Source organism: Crocuta crocuta, unplaced genomic scaffold (genome assembly GCF_008692635.1).
Source record: "Crocuta crocuta isolate KB4526 unplaced genomic scaffold, BGI_CrCroc_1.0 scaffold48, whole genome shotgun sequence".
Taxonomy (NCBI): Eukaryota; Metazoa; Chordata; class Mammalia; order Carnivora; family Hyaenidae; genus Crocuta; species Crocuta crocuta.
Window position 1 is genome coordinate 14,006,541 of NW_027533089.1, and position 14,640 is coordinate 14,021,180.

General features: G+C 38.3%; 1 pseudogene; it reads right to left on the reverse strand.

Moving 5' to 3' along the window:
• Window positions 1–970: 970 nt before the first annotated feature.
• LOC144216635 (large ribosomal subunit protein eL42-like) lies at window positions 971–7,935 on the reverse strand (annotated as a pseudogene).
• Between the last annotated feature and the right edge of the window lie 6,705 nt (window positions 7,936–14,640).

Genomic DNA, 14,640 nt, shown 5'->3' on the forward strand with positions numbered 1-14,640 from the left:
TTTTAAAAGCCCCTGGTCCTCAGGCCTGCATTTTGGCCATTCTTTGATGTTCATGCCCTCTGATTCCTCCAAAGTCTCATATTCATAGAAAGTACATGATTTCAGTGATTATACATATCTGTTCTTACTTTAGCCTCTGATCTTCAGTTTCTGACAGGTAGCAGACAGAAATTCAGACATACTTGACAAACGGCAGTCTAATAAAGTATTTCAGTTTTTTAAAACTAGGCTTCCCTTTGAAGGATCCTACAGGAAGCCTTTGCTCTATGACACTATTGATGTTCTTGTGACACTTGCTTCTTTACACTTGATCACACCTGTTGACACTGAGGTTCATCAGTGTTTGAACAGACATTTCTTGGATTTCCCCATTTGGCCAGTCTACATCACCCTAAGCTAGAGAATTAAGATTGGTCTAAGGCACCTGAAGAAACAGATCCAGTTGATATGATAGCATGCTACATAGTTTTTAAATTATATATTACATGTATATCTCCTGTTTGGGAAGTTATCTATATTTTTATTGGTGACAAAGACAGGTTTTTCAAAATTTCTCCATATATAATATGCTCATAATTTCTTTTATAGAGTTGCCCATCAGAAATCTGTCATTAAATCTTCTCTAGAGAGCACAACACAAGTGATCAGAACTAAATTGCTATTACTATTGTGTATACAGAGATACAGAGATTGTATATTTTTTATATAACTATTTGTGGTTTCTGAATACAATATTTTCATGAGTCAAACTCAGCTTTAAGACTAATATCGCCTTACAAGAAGGACTCTGACAATAGGAAGTAGAGAAAAAAAATATGTAAATTTTATGGGAGAAGGGCCAGAAAACACATGCAGGCTAATTTCACTGCTTTATATTTTCCTTTCCCTTCCTTTCCCTCTTCTCTTTTCTCTCTTGTTTTTTGTTTTGTTTTGTTTTGTTTTGTTTTTTTGACATGAACATAATCAGATTTTACGGTCTTCGTAATGTAACAAAACATGAGGCATGGAACCGGATCGCTTGGCCCTTTCTCTTCTCATCTCCTCCCAGTTCAAAATGTTTTCATCTCTTAATAGCCAGCATTCTCTTAGATCTGCAATTGGACTGAACACATTCAAGCCTTAGCACAATCTTTTATAGTTTTAGCCTTTTTCCTGAAATTCAGCTTAGTTTGCCCACCATAGCCACTCTACTTCCTGTCATAGCACTGCTTTCCCTGGACATAAAGAAAATCTTTGCCTTTCTTGTACTGTATCACTTTGTAGGGTTGGTGCTTGCCATACTTCTTGCAGAAAATCCAGTGGGTTTTAGGAACATTCACCGTGGTCGTGAGGTTGCTATTGGCACGGAAAGACTACTTGTATTTTCCTAAAGAATTGAGGCACTTTGCTAATAACAAAAGAAAGCAATAGGGGACCATAAATGAAAGAGAATCATTAGTTCTAGCTAGTGATTCCTCTACCCTTACTTTCTGGTGCCAAAATGTGATTATATAAAAAATGATAACATAGTGGATTGTGAAACATCTTTTAACATGTTTTCCTCTTAGACCATAAATAGTAATAATAAATGTTTAATAAGCACTTAGCTCTAAGTGACCAAAAGCTTGGAAACGTAAACAAATGGGCATAATAAGTAGATACTGATATTACAAAATATGATTTGTTCAGTGGGCTTTCTGATATAGTCAGCATATTATGCTGGTCATCACCCTCAGATAAGCTCTGTAGAACTAACATTTTGTACGGTTAAAAGGCAGGTACTTTGGAAATCTTTTGAACACTTCCGCAAGGTACTTCCAATCCTTTGGATGTTTGGCAAGTCAGCCGGTTTGGACTGGCTACAACTCTGGCTATGACTGCTTCCTTCATCTTATTGGAAATGGATGAGTCCACAAAAGAGTTTGTGCAACATACTGACTATATCTTTGGATTTTTAAACCACCTTTCTGACTGCGCTGTGAGAGATGGCAGCTCTTTCAAAGTAATGTGCATTAAACAGCTCTGCTGCTTATTGTCAGGATCAGCCCTTCATCAACTTAGCAGTATCAGCTCAACAAAATCAGCTTTCATCAATCTGTAAAAAAAATATAAAATTATGGTATTTATGTTTCCATATTTTATGGATACCCTGTATGTATTGAGTAATCTTATTTTTTTCATGTAATCCTCATAACAAATCTATGAGTTGGCTTCTATTATTATTTGCATTTCACAGAGGTGGAAATGGAAGAAGAGGGAGATTAAGTAACTTTTCCAAAATCACAGAGCTGGTAAATAGAAAATTATAGGTCTTAGGTTTAGGGAATGAGAACAAATTAAAGGGAGAAAAGTTGGTGAATAAATACTATGTTAGCTAGTAGAACACAGATATTTTGCTGTATGTTTATATAATCTGATTGACTGTTAATATAACCTCCTCTCTGGCTTGCACATCAGATATCATACTTTTAAGGGACACCAAAATGGCTTCCAGAGAGCTTTTCTGATAACCATATCTCCCCATGGAACAGCTAGGTGGCCTTTGACAAATTTTTAGCATCTCTGTGCCTAAAAAATGGAAATGATTATTTTAGCTATCTACCTACCAGGTGAGTTGCTATTTGGGAATTCGAATATAAATTGTTTTTTGACTTCCTTGGAAGAAAGTCATACTATAAAAAACAAATTTGGGCTATTATAATGACAAGTGTGTGAGTGTACATTAATCTCCCCCTTATGTTGTTATTGCCAGCAGATGGAGGTCGAAATTGAATTGCTGCTGACTGTTGTCCCTTGTTATGGCCTGTGGAGATATGACAATTGAGGAAGAACTTAGAGGAATGCCAAGTAGCAGAGCATGAAGCAGTGGGTGTGACCCACTGCCTTGGACATTTTATGGCTGATAGCACTTGGCAAGGGAAAAAACTGCAGCCTCTATAGTAGTCTTGCAAATAGATCTCAACATTAACCATGCCCTCACCCTTACCCCTATTTGATTTGCCCTGTAATATACGCATTTGCCAAAATCCACTCTTCTAATTGTCAGCTAACTCACCAATCCCCTCACATAATACCTAAATAACCACATGAATCATGCTTGACGAAATTTCTTTGTTGCTGCAAATTTGGGCACAGAAAGTCGAGACAATGCATATAAAACTTCTAGTCCATTTTACTTTTATTCCTTTTGGGCTTGTCCTGGTTCTTCTTTTTTTAAGATCTTTTTGTTTGCTTATCTAGAGATTATAACCTAGGGAGTCCTTGGATGATCTTCCAGTGGTGCCTGATCCAGGGGGATTAGAAGCGCAATATCTGTGCATGCTATCACGTTCATTTTTGGGTTTTGTTTTGTTTTGTTTTTCCATTAGAAAGAGACTGTAGTTTTCACAAGATTCTCGAAGGGGCTTAGGACTTCAAAAAGCTTATGAATTCCTGCTTTGGATCTTTGGTTTATGGGGCAGTGCAACTTTGTATGTTTGCTTTAACGGTTGAGACACAGCATTTATGTGAATGAGAACAAGGGAGTGGTGGAGAAAAATAGCTTGGAGGGCATTATTACCTTTCCCAATCTTCATTTCTTGTCATGAATTATTAATCATGAGGTAACACTTCATCTGATGCTTTGAAAACTCTCCCCCTGGTAAGAACAGCCTAATTGAATTGGAGGAAGTGGAGCAGGAAGAACTAAACGTGGACGTTGATGGTTTCACCAAAAGCAATTATACACCCTGCAGCCTTCTCCACCTGTTTGAAAACCCAAGGCCCACTAATTCTCATGCCACAAGGGAACTGATGGGAAATTAGGGGAAAAATTAAAATTGTGGAGTTTCAAACATATCTTCCTTGAGAGTACTTCATTTTGGCAAAGGGGTGTACAGGGGGAGAAGGGAGGGTAAGTTGTGCGGGCAGGGGTCTGATATACGGGAGGGGAGAGCGTGAGCCAGTTCAGTCTCTCTGGAGGGCATTCTGGGGAGGTAACAAAAACTTTAATACAGGCATACTTCTACCCAGCAATTCCAATTGCAGCAATGTATCTATCTCAAACTCTAAAATATACATGCATAATAGAACATGAAAGAGTCATTAGAAATCATGATTAAATACATTTTGATATGAAACTGTTTTTGGTATTTTGTATCAAAAAGGCAATAAACCAATACAGTATAGTATAAGACACATTGAAGAGAAATGTAATACTTTGGAATTGAGGAATATGTACCTTAAAGGCACATTTTTATGTAATAGAAACATGGACAAAGTCTGATAGGATATGCATTAAATGATAAAAATGGTTCCCAATGAGTGCTGTAATTGCAGTTAATTTATTTTTGCTTGTATTTATTTTCATTTTGTTTTCTGCAATAAGCACGTACTTTTTTGTCATTAAATGTACTAATACAAATTTAGACAATATTGTCTTTTGAAAATACAGACTCCAAGTTGAAAATAGATGATTATATCAGCAAACGACCAACTCTTGCCAACTCCCAAAAGTTGGGTCCCACCTATCAGAAATTGAAGCAGGGTGGGTGCCTGGGTGGCTCAGTCGGTTAAGCATCTGACTCTTGGTTTCAACTCAGGTTATGATCTCATGGTACATGGGTTTGAGCCTCGTGTAGGGCTCTGTGCTGACAGTTCAGAGCCTGCTTGGGATTCTCTCTCTCTCCCTCTCTCTCTCTTTCTCTCTATCTCTCTCTGCCCCTTCCCATCTCATGCTGTCTCTGTCTCTCTCAAAATAAATAAAAATACACTTTAAAAAGAAAAAAAAAAAGAAACTGAAGCAAACCGAGATGATGGAGAATGCCCCTTCTCCTTCCAAATGACCAGGAGAGGTCAGCCTGGGCTTTTTCCCTGGGTCTGAACCACCCCTTCCTATCCACAACCAGGTCAAACCAAGGGAGTTCCCACTATGTTAAATAACAAATAGAAACAATTTTGAAGACATTTGAAAATAAAAGGAAAGAAAATAATCTCAGACCCTACCAGAATTTCCTATTTCATGCTGCTTACATGCTGACTTCCCTTTACCCCGTGATTACTCTGATCGTAGCATCTTCCAAACTATGCTAAAATTACCGTTTGATTTCCTTACACAATGCACACTCTCTCCGTGTTGGTTTCCCCTGTATCTCCAGTGCCAAGCACAACACTCCATCAGTAAATGCTGAGTGAACACATGATTAAATAAATGCATGCATGAAGAGTAGCAAGGAACCACCAACTTGACTACGTTGGATTCCCCAAAAGCAAGTGCAGTGAAATCCAAGTCTGGGAAACATATTTTTCCAAAGATAGCCAGAGTAGAACAGGCATCTCCAAGGGATAAGAAATGATGACTCAAAACAGCACATGTGGGGATTTGGAAGGGCTAACAAGAAGAGAAGGGGTGCCGCAAAAAAACAGGCTGAAATGAACAGGCACAGATGGGTTGTTGCAGTTATATTCTACGATTGTAAATGACATTGCTGTGGGCATGGGGGAACAAAGGTTGTTAAGTTTACAGAGAAGTGGATTCTTGAATGGGTGAAAATTAAATCTGCGGGATGATTTGACATGGAGACAGCACACAGGACAATTTTAGCCACATAAACAAGAATGGCCACGTGCAATGATTTCTATTCAACCCCCCTGGCTTCCTGGCCTAAGCTGATTATTATTAAGCATTTATGCGGCATTTCATATGTACAAGTGCTTTACAATCATTTATTATTTATTCCTCACAACGTGAGAAAGCCACAAATCAAGGGCAGGGATAAAGTTAATACAATTTTATCCAACAAGAGGGGTGTGCCTAGCAGCAGGCTCAGCTACAACCAGGGAGTGTGACCTCACAGGAGAGAAGCAACATGACAATTCCTTTTTCTCTTTTTGTGTTGCAATTTACACTTTTAATCAGTATTAAGTCAGGTGACCCTGCACACCTGGAAGAACTCCTGGGCGCCTGGAAACCTGGTGTGCCGACTCCAGGGAAAGCCTGCCTCCGAATCTGTCATTCCTGTCACAAGTTCCTCCCTCCCTCCCCTCCTTGCTGGCTCCATTTTATTTCTTATATTTCATGGGTTGTTGTTTTTTTCTCTTTTTTTTCCATCATGCCCCATATCTCCTTTTGTTTGTTCCTATTTCTTTTTCTCTCATCCAGGTCTTCTTCCCCCTCCCTCTCATCTCTCTCTGAATCTCCTTTCTCTTCCCTGCTTCTGTCCCCGCTTCTCTGTCTCGCTTCTCTCTCTTCCTACAGACACACAGAGACGCACAGACGCTACACACAGAGAAAGAAGCAGAATCTAATTGTAGGAGGTGCAGAAGGTCATTTCCTCTCGAAGACAGTCCTCCTTCACTGCCTTCTTGTGAGACCTGACACATGGAAAATTTTAACTCGATTTGTACGGGGAGAATAATGCCAGTGTTAATCCAAGTTGCTTGGAAGGTCATTTAAAAACCATTCCAGGTTGTTTTACTCCCACTGCTAGTGTTCTTCAGGCACTTCTCATAAATGCTAATGAATAATTCACCTTGGTAGTATAGACAAACACAGGCTGGTGGTGTTATTTGGAAATCATTCAAATTGACTAATTAGTCATTTCCTTTAGATTTTATTTAACAAAGGAAAAAGGATTTCGAGATATTTGGTAAATCATGCATTACATTACTAGCTTATATTAATAACTCATTTTAATTTGGGGAAGGGTTTATCACATTTAGTGAAAAAGCCTGAATGGTTGCAAATTTTAAAAAATTATATATAAATTTATTACATTCTAGGCAGAATCTTATTAGGCAGTGAACAAAAATATCTTAGCTAGAGGTCTCACTGGTCTAATTTTGAGGAGGAGATAAGAATCATTTGTTATTAATGTACATATTGAAACAAAGGATAGTAGATGAACACTCTCCCTAACATCCCTTTTAACACTATTTTTCATCCATGACCACCTCCTATTGTAGGATACAGTGTTCTACATGCCAGTGATAGAGCAGGGAACTGGCAGAAAAAGCCCTTGCTTTTATGGAATTTAGATTCTAGTGGGGATATTTTATAGATACAGAGAAAGATAATTGTTAGATGACTAGATAGATTGATAGATAGATAAAAGTGGATGGATGTCATATAATGACAATTGCTAGGTAGAGAATAGAAAGTGATTGGGTAGGTTCTGGGGTATATTGGATACTATTCTTGGAGCAGTCAGGAAAAGCCTTTAGGGAAGGTGACAATAGAGCAGAGACTAAATATTGAAAAGGAATCACTGTGTTAAGACCCAAGCATTTCAAGGAGGTAGATAAACAAGGTGTAAAGACCTGAGGTGAGAACAAGCTTGGTGTGTTGAAATCTCATGTGTTTGTAGACTAGTGAAAAAAGAAAGAGTGGTAAGAGAAAAGCTCTAAGTCTGGTCAGGGACCAAACTGCATTGTTCCTCTTTTGCTTATTAAATATTTCCTAGTTAATAAAGAGAAGTTTCATCCCAGTGACTAAATCATTGCAATTCTCCATTATGGCAGGAGCAGGATGAGTTTGTTCAGTTGTGACAAATGTATCTCCCCTCTGCACACATTTCCTTTTAAACCTATAACCATTTGCTCTTTAGGCCAGTAGATGTAAGTCTTCAGTGTACCAGTGAAGAGAAACCTTAGAGAACAGAGAAGGAACTTTCTTGGTTTTTCAATTCAGTGAAAGGCAGAACATAATTGAAATAATGTGTAATAAAGCACATTCTTGGATTTTATCCTTAAGATTATATTAAGATTCTCTTAGTTGGATAGATGGATGGAAGATTTCTGCATTCTACTTACCCCCTTTCCAACCCGGACCAAATCCAAGAAAGAGAACATAAATGCCTAACTTGACCAGCCACCATCTTTGAAGCCACAAGCCCTCTGCTGAAGCTCTTCTCCATGCTTTACTCCTTCACTAAGAAGCAAGGGCCTGTCCAGTTCAAACTGGGTCCCATCTCTACTCATCCAGTGTTCACCAGCCAGGGGCCCAAGTTGTAACTTAGACTTAGTGGGAAATGTGACTTGAAAGACATTTTGGAGTTAGACAGGAATGGATCTTGAAAACAACATTGGATGATGTCGGCAACCTAAATAAAGGGGTAAACTAAGGCAAGTTCAAAATTGTCAAAATTATGAGCTTATTCAGGAATAGCAGAGGAATTGCAATTCAGGGCATGCAAACTGTATCAAGCTACAGACAAGACTGCTAAGGGTATTTATGAGACTATAAAGAGGAATCTAAAGAAGGGAGAGTTTTGTTATAGTCTGTTAAGAAACAAACAAACAAAAAAATCCCCACAAATTGTGGCCAGCTTTGAAAATTCCCCAAACAGACAAAACCAGTCCAGTCCTATAAACAAAGCTCAATTCAGCTTATTTTGTGAGACCAGCCCAATCTGGGTCATTTCTTGTTCATGTCTCTAAAAACCATACGCAAAAATTTCTCAGGTTGATATGAAGCAACTCCTTGACCCTCTCCATATTATTTTAAAAATTCCAATACTACCAATTTTCTATAAATCAGGCATTTATGGGAAATTGATCTTCTAGTCCTTAAATTTTGTTTTCCTGAGGGTACATATGAGTGACTTTACATTTCATATCCTCTGGTTCTATTTTGGATTGAAGTCCTTTCATATTTTCTCCTTTTACTCAAGATCCTTCGCAGAAAGCATTGCTGATCAATTATGGTATTCAGATGTTCTTTAATTTCTGTCAAAGGCATAATTCTTTATGTGGATTGTGTTGTATGTTTTATGAAGCTGAGGAAGACCATCAGGTGCCCTTATTCATGCAGCTGAGGAAGGCTGTCTTCAAGAGTCTTGTCCCAGGGGGGAAGGAAATGATACAGAAATTCAATGACCTCATTTGGGCCACAAGAGGACTGAAAATGAAGAATCTCATCTATGTCCTGCTGAGGTGGACCATTTAGTTTCCATGGTCATTTGAGTTTCAGGAAAAGCCCTTGGCAGGAAAATAATTTTATTTGTACATACATTTGGGAAGAAGGCATTTGTTTACTAATGCAAAAGAGTAGAAACTTAATTAAAAAGATGAAATTGAGGACCAAAAGCCCAATGATACCTATTGATTGAATTATACCTCTCGACTAGTTTCCCCAATTACCTATGTTAAATTGATTGAAAATGTCCCAAGTTCTGGGAGTTTGGCCACCTTCTGCTAGTAGCTTGATGTTATCCTTCATTATTTTTAGTTCTTATGTTGCTTTCCCTAACTAATTGACATAAAGACAACATTCTTCTCCAAGTAAGGTGTAGGTTTCCTCCTGTGGAGCAGTGAAGAGGTTTAGGAATCTGTGGTTTCACTGGGTTACTTCCTCAAGGCTATCTGTTTGAGTTTGTTGATATCCAAAAGCTTGGGCAGAAGTATTGAAAGTGGTAGATATGACTGTAGAAAGATTGTGAATTGCTTTTTCCAAGGTCTGCTATTCCAATCCAAGGACAAAAAGCTCTGGTGAAAGCATGTCCCAAACCCTTTTGCCTACCGTGCGGTTGTATGTAGGCAGCCACCCAAAGTTACAACAGTCCTAGTTCCGAAGCTTCCTTTTAAGTGGATAGGACAGTAAGCTATAAAAACAGCAGAATGAAAAGTTTTTCTAATTTTGGTGTCAAGGGGAGGACAATGACCTCATAACACTCCTTCCAGTTAAGAGGAAGTATAAAATATGTGGGTTTTTTTCTCCTTAAAAAGAAATACCTAGTGTCTTCTAAGAGTAACACATAGTTGAGTCTCTTTGCTCAGATTCTTTTCCCTGGAATGAAAGAGGGGATCTCATCATTGGAAATGCAATCTTTCATACAGAGCACATGAAAATCTGGTTCAGTAGCATGGTAGAGATGGTTATATGACACCTTAAATTTCTTTTTTTTTTTTTAAATGTTTTATTTACTGCTAGGAGAGAGAGAGAGAGACAGTGTGAGCAGGGGAGGGTCAGAGAGAGAGGGAGATACAGACTCTGAAATTGGCTCCAGGCTCTGAGCTGGCAGTCAGCACAGAGCCCGATGCGAGGCTCGAACCCACGAACCGCGAGATCATGACCTAAGCGAAAGCCGGTAACCGACTAAGCCACCCAGGCGCCCCTATGACACCTTAAATTTCTAAGGGGAAATACTTATAGATCTAAAGTAACAAGTGAGCTGGTCTAGTATAAGTAGGATTTTGCTGGAGACATGGACAATCTCTGGAGAAAAAACAAGTTAAGTTTTTCCATCATTCGTCTTATTTTTGGTCAATTCCTAATGAAGTACCATTGAGGGGGAACACATAAGCTTTTCATTTTCTGGTATTATTATGGTTTTTATTGCCCTGTTGTAGAGATACATTAATGGATGAGATGACATAGTCTTCTGGATTTCAGTGGGATGTCAATTCATGTTCATCTGGGTCATTTAAAATAGTGTAGTTATGAATATTAAGTGGGAGATATCCTAGAGTTTTGACATTCCTATCATTGATTTGAAACATAAAGAAAAATTTGGGGTAAGATTCCAGACCTGACTGAGAGACATTCATTTATCCATAACTGGAAACCCATAATATTTGGTGTCTTTTTTCAGCAGGAAGGAAGAACATGTGCAGCTCCAGAGTTACCACAGGAAAATCTTACATGTTTACCAGATAAATTTTACCATCCTTCTTAAGATAGTGGCCAGGCCACCAGTTCAATCTCATCATGAGTAATATTTGCCCTGGCACAGATCTGGCAATCAGTGTTTAGCAGAATCAAAGTTTTTGTAAGGTGACGATAAAAGGATGTGTTAAAACTAAAGTGAAGAACAATGGAAAAACTAGAAAAAGAACAGTTGAAGCCCTGAATGACCTAATTTAACTAAATATAGAGTAATTTAAAAAACCAAACAAACAGGAAAGTGATATAGTCCTGGCCCAGGTGTTTTGAGTAAGTTTCTACTTCAGATGCCATGAAATTTGGCCTAGAAATTTTTAGTTTCAGGTCACCCGTTGGTGTATAGGTTCCCTCAGGTTTGGGGGCTTTTTTGGATGTGATGCATGAATCTAGGAGTTTATTCCTTCAAGTCTGGATGCACAAGGTTTAGTTAACAGCACCTAGTAAAGGCCTTTCCAGCAATGTTGAAAAGAGTCATTTTGGAGATGTCTTTTCCAATAGAAGAAATTTCTGGGCTATAAGGTATGATGTTTGATGTCTCTGTTTCCAGGGAGTGCTCTGTATGAAGATTGTTCTACCAGATGGTGATTATTTTCTATGGATTTGAACAGGCTTTTGCAAAATTGAAGTATATCCCTCTTTATTAGTTGTGGGTCAAAAAAATGGGCTAAGTATATCAGCCATTGTGTAATTATGTCAAAAGGTGAAAGTTTATGGATTCCAAAGGGAATAGATCTAAGATTTAGAAGAACCAACAGTAATGTTTCTGGCCAGGGTATTTGAAGGGTCTCACCTAATTTAGCTGAGTCTCAATAATTCCATTTGTATGTTAGGCCAGCCCTGAAGATAATGCAGGTACTGCAAAACTGGTCAGACAGCACAGACTTGTCTAAGTATCTGACCAGTAAAGTGAGTTCCCCATTCACTATGAAGTTTAAGGGGTGGGGTGGGGGATAATCTTTTCTAATAGGATTTTAGCTACAGACGAGGCAGTTCCCTATCTACACAGGAAAACTTCAGTCCAATGTGAAAACATGCATACCATTACTAGAACATGTTTATATCCATGAGATGGAGGCAATATTATGAAATACATCTGTCAAACCTCCAGTGGTCCACCGAGTAAGCTAAAATGCCTTGGGGCCAGTATATATAGATAGTCTTCCTTGGGTTATATTTAGAATGGTGAAATAAGCAAGATAAGTGCTTTTTGTGACCTTGCAGATGTTTCCCACCAGTGTTAATTCATGAGCATAATCATTTTATTACTTGACCAGTGATTTAATTTATGAATGGTAGTTAATAATGGAAATTTTACATTTCCTGACAGGACCAGTTTGTTACTGAGTCAGAACCAGTGTTTCATTTCTTCATGATACCAACAGCTTTAGATCTCAAAGTTTCTTTTTCTTTTCCAGGGACCAGTTGTTTGTATTTGCCTGGATAGTTCTGTTAGGTCATCACCAGGGGAAGTAGTTTTCTGGACCATAACAGAGGTTTGGTCTGTAGATCCCATGGGGGCAGCATTTTTTGTGGAGACATCAGTGAGTGGTTTCCTTTGTCTTCCACGGACAGACTTATAACGCTCAGGGATTTTAATAAGCTTTAAGAATTGTTGATGGGAGGATAGCATCTAATAAACTTTGAACATAAGAACCAGTTTAAATTTTGTTTCTGCTGCAAATAGAGAAACCTTGTTGCTTCCATAACATCAAAAATCATGGGTTATTTCGAAAGCATATTGACTATTAGTATAGATATTGGTGACTTTAGCTTCAGCAAGAATACATGCTTGAGTAAGAGCATATAATTTGGCTTGTTGGGCTGAAGCGGCTCAAAGCATCATGAGCAGTTATAGGTGATTCATAAAAGTCAAACAGTCATGGGGATTTCATCCACGGAAGAAATAAGAAAGGGAGCAGGGTTGAGTTTGTTACAATAAATAAGAGTGATCTGAGGAGCAGTTAGCAAGAGAATTTCATAAGAAGTAACATGGCTTCTTAAAAGCTGTTGGGTATGTTGTGAGTTCAAGAGGGCTACAATACCTTGAGTTACAAAGATGGTCAAGGAGGATCTCATAACCATTTCTTCAGTGATCTTTACCAGAAAGGCAATAGCAGAGATAACCTTAAGGCATGGAATAGGACCTCCGTCCATGGGATATAATTGTTGGCTGTCATAACCTAGAGATTGGTGGTGCCCCCATGTTTTTTAGCAAGTACCTTAAGGAAGTTTCCTTCTTTTCCATATACAAAAAGGAAAAGAGTTAGCTGATAGTTTGGATGTCCAAGAGTATGCAAATTTATTAAGATTCCCTTTAAGCTTTCAAATGTCAAGTTACCTTGGTTTTCCCAGAGAATAGGATTAGGTTTAGTGGTTTTTAATAAGACATATAAGGGTTGTGCCATGAAGGGGAAGATTGGAATCCAGTTGTGACAATAACTCAGCTAGCCCAAGAAAAGCCTATAATTGACATTTTGTTTTAGGTTTAGGAAATCTTAAGATGCCATGAAGCTTGTTGGGATCTAGATGTAACCCTTGTTTTGAGATTAAATGCACTAAATATCCAGTTTCAGTTTGAACAAATTGCAGGTTTTCTTTTGAGATCTTCTATCCCTTAGTGGCTAAGAGTTTAACAGGTAAATACTATCTTCTTGTGAGGCTTGAGATGGTGAACAGAGAATAAAATCATCTACATATTGTAGTAAGATGGAGCCTCCAGAAATTTTTATATCATCTAGGTCAGGTTTTAAAATTTGCGAGAACTTTCAGTAAAACCTTGGGCCATTGCTGTCCATGTATATTGTTGTCCTTCCCAGGTAAAAGCATAAAGATTTATCAGTATTAACAACTTCAGTCTTATCAACTGAATGCACTGCATAAATCAATTACAATGAAAAATTTGCTTTTGGTAAGGATAGATGCTTGTATGGGAATTGGGAACAACAGGATAGTGAGGAATAATAATGTTTTTTATTGCTTGTAGATCTTGGGCAGTCTTCATCTGCAACCAGATTATTTACAGGTAAAATGGGGGTATTACAAGGATTGGTGCAAGGGATAATAACTCTTTACTGTATCATCTTCCATGATAGGTCTTATGTCCTAGTCCTTTAAAGCTTCTTTATGTGGTATTGATTAATTCTGGGGAGAGGTTTTAAGGGATCTATTTGGATCTTAATGGCAGGAGAGTGAGTACACAGTGAATTCTGCCTATATCCTTGGAGGATTTTGCCCATAGAGTAGGAAACATTAAACTTAATGAATGAGTCTGAAGTTTGATCTTCCCTGGTTTGTAAAGTACATGTGAAAGAAAAAGAGTTTGGATTTTCCTGGTGGATAGATTCAAGAGATTTAAATTCAGGGAATTCAAACTCAAAGATTATCCCCTATTTTATTTTATTTTAGTTATTTATTTTAGAGAAAGAAAGAGAGAGCGAGCATGAGGGAGAGAGGCAGAAAGGGAGAGAGAGAGATCCCAAGCAGGTTTCATGCTCAGTGCAGAGCCAGATGTGGGGCTTGATTCCACAACCCTGGGATCATGACCTGAGCCAAATTCAAGAATCACACACTCAACCGACTGAACCACCCAGGCACCCTGAGGGTAATCCTAGTCAGTGAGTAGGAGCTGCTTCACTGAGGAGAAATGGGTGTTTATTTTGCAAAGATCTCAAGCAAAAGTGTATGGGGTTCAAAATAGGAATACACTGTTGTTTATTTGACATGCTTAATATTTGAATAAATGTATTACTCTGAGAGGGGACTGTTTAATTGTAGTGGGTTGACCACTGGTAGGGTAGCTCCTGTGTCAATTAATATTTTAAGGGATTGGTCCCCAATTTGGAGAGTAGTTTCCCTCAGCCTGTTTAATGGTAGAATGGGAAACAGACCTTGTGTTTCCTTAGAGCCCCATCATTGGGATGATCCTTAGCTCTTGGAAAGCTATAATTATCTTGACCTTTTTTTTTTTTTTATTTCTAGCAGTCCTTTCTCCAAAGGCCAGGGTTTTGTTTGTTTGTTTGTTT